At 27.2% G+C, this 3,014-nt stretch overlaps 1 protein-coding gene across 1 annotated transcript in view; it reads right to left on the bottom strand.

Moving 5' to 3' along the window:
* The window catches only part of LOC108753280 (zinc finger E-box-binding homeobox protein zag-1), a 28,140-nt gene that overhangs the window by 24,412 nt on the left and 714 nt on the right, over positions 1–3,014 (bottom strand). The gene's annotated exons all lie outside the window — the stretch shown is intronic.

Below are 3,014 nucleotides of genomic sequence, written 5' to 3'. Positions count from 1 at the left end.
ATTTTAAATGTATCTTCAAATATATCTTTTTTACAAAAAATTATCGTGTAATATATATTTTTTTCAGTCACCATTTAAATTATAATATAAACTAATAAATGATAATATGAAATCGTAATATAAATAAACTTTTAAAATATAATTTATAAGCTAAGAATCTGAACAGATTTTTAAGTAAATTGTGAATAAAAAATTTTATTCTTGAATTAAAAAAATAAGATTTTTTTCATGCAAAAATAATGATTAAAATCGAATCTAACTTGATTGTAAGCATATTTTAATTTTCAGTTTTTTTTTTAAATACCAGACTTTTATTTTGATTACAATTTTTAGTCATTTTAAAAACTGTATTCTACGTTTTTTTCCTCAGAAGTAGCAACAAAACTTTAAAATTAAGTAGCGGGAAAAAGAATCTCTGTTAGAAGGAAGATTTTTCTTTAACAGAATAAAAGGTAACAACACTAAAAAACTGCAATTGAATTTTCTAATTGAGAAAAAACGCAGAAACGCAATGAGGAATACTAGAGATTTTTTATTACAATCTTAAATTATTTGGAAAATTTGACAGCAATTTGCAGCATTGTTATTACTTAGAGGCAGAAACTAGAGATTTCTTTAAAGAAAAGAGTATACCTATAACATTCGTATGAGAAGAAACTTTTCAAGAAAAAAAATGCCGTGATTTTATTCGTACATTTTTCCCTTAGTTCTCGAAAAGTTTAGAAAACTTTTTGTACAGTTATAAATATATTTTTTAACAATTATATAAAAATTTTGAAACAATTTTATTAAGAAGTTTTACTGTTGTAGTATATTTACAAATAAAATTAAAATTAATAATTTTAATGCAAAATTAACAAAATTAATAGAGATTTTCGCATATACATATAATTTTGTTAAAGCATAATTTTAAAGATGTTTACAAAAAATGAAAGAAAATAAATAATATTTATAAATCTAATCATTATTTTACTCAATTTTTTTCTCTTTTTTATCAATGGTTTTATAAATTATCTGAGTTGTGTATATGAGAAATATGAGTATTATAGTTACAGTTAGTTAATAGTAATCATTACAAGTGTTCAATGCATCGAGTTAAGAATCAATATTTTTTCTATATAATCAATGGTATGCGGCTAATCGTACTTACGAATGATGAGTGAACGATGGGCCTACCAAGGTCTAGATAAACTGATGACGTATGTATCGCGAGAATAGTAAGACTCATTAATGAATAAATCGGCCAAGGTGGATCTTGCGTCTTCTGTATGTGTACAAGGTGAAAGAAATAAAGGCTATAAATTGGACGTCACGTAAATATAGATTGATCTAGGAAAAAAGAAATTATATCATATATATAACTGTCAACAATATTGAATTCGGATGTATTTTCATTTTGTTTAATTTTTGGAACACTTCGTACAAAGACGTGATCCAATCTGTTAAGATATACGAGTCGAATCGTAAGATTTCTCAGAAATGTCTTGACTTTTTCAAATTCAGTTTTTTCGACAATAGATAAACGAGAATCTGATAAAATATAATCAATTGATTATAAGGGATTCAAAGATCAAAGAGTCAAAACCGATTTTAGTGAAATTCTTTCATTAGTTTAATGAAATTCTTCTATTAGGTTTTTCATTGTGTTAGTTTATTCCGTTGCGAAGGGTTTATTATATGTATATTTATTTTAAGTGCAAAAATTTTTAGGAATTTCAAACAATGCGAACAGACTTTATTACAATATAGACATATGAATGCCGACATTGCAAGTCAATGCTAGAAAAAAATTACAAATCTTACACAACACTACTTTAGACTATTATTTTCGATAATGTTTCTATTTTTTTAATGAAAAATAATTTAGACTATTTTATCAATAAATATGAAATAATGCATAGAGATTAGTATAAAAACATATCGTATTATATGTATAATGTATATTCGGACGTGAAGAGCAAGAAAACGAAGTGCAAAAAGTAGAAATGACGCGAACAGACCATATGATACATATACCTTTTTTTCTATCTCTATGAAAAAAAAAGGAAGATAATAAGCGTGAACATATGTCGACATATATCAAGTCAAACCTTAAAATTGCAGATTTTTAACAGTATTAATCTATAAAGATATAGCTGAAAATTTTATTTTAATTAAGAAATTAATTACTTTAACATATCAACATTACAAACAATTATTATAGAATGCATCTTCATAGATTTGTTAAGCTTATTATCATTAAAATTTTATTTAAATTTTACTTTTATTAAGCAATACGATATCTAGAAATTTGGCCCGATAAGAATAAATCTAATTAAATAAGAAGTCCTACATTCGGGTCAAAGCGAATCTCAGTCTACTTTGACCGAATATTAGGATCTTTCTTGTTTAATTAGATTTATTTATGAAAGATTATTATTTCATTGAACTTGTTTTTTATTGTACGCAATTCGTGAAAGACTAGAATGATTTTTACGAGATAAAACGACGATTTTTCCTTATAGGGGATATTATATCTGGAAAAATGATGCTGAGCGAGTATCGATTTTCGCGAAATAGGAGACGATGGACAGTCGACTAGTGGAGTCAATCGCAGATGCTGCCTCATCCATTAAATGCCGCCTTATATCACGCAGGCGATATAGGTCGCGCACGTGCAGCGGCATGCGTTCTGCGAATTTTCCGAGATTCATCGAGTCGAAAACCAGATGACGAAGTTGTGGTTCCACCCACGCAAAGATCGAATTCTGAACGAGGTGTCTCGACGCGCTCCGTTTAGAGAGAGTCTTCAGACTTCATTTAAACATTTTCCACGGACTTTTTGATTGTTTTGAGACTGGCAACAACCAAGTCATAATACAAAAACAATTTGAACATTTTCGTGAACGCGAAACGTTTATCCAATTAATTGTTAGATTTATTATGTACTCGGTTAATCAGCTTTTAAGCCGTAGGGTAGTTAAATTTAAATTTAAAGAGATTTATTTTACTAAAAAATTAAACTTCAAAATCGC

The sequence above is a fragment of the Trachymyrmex septentrionalis genome, unplaced genomic scaffold (genome assembly GCF_001594115.1).
Source record: "Trachymyrmex septentrionalis isolate Tsep2-gDNA-1 unplaced genomic scaffold, Tsep1.0 scaffold68, whole genome shotgun sequence".
NCBI lineage: Eukaryota > Metazoa > Arthropoda > Insecta > Hymenoptera > Formicidae > Trachymyrmex > Trachymyrmex septentrionalis.
The sequence above is the reverse complement of the archived record's forward strand: the minus strand, read 5'-3'. Positions and strand labels throughout refer to the sequence as shown.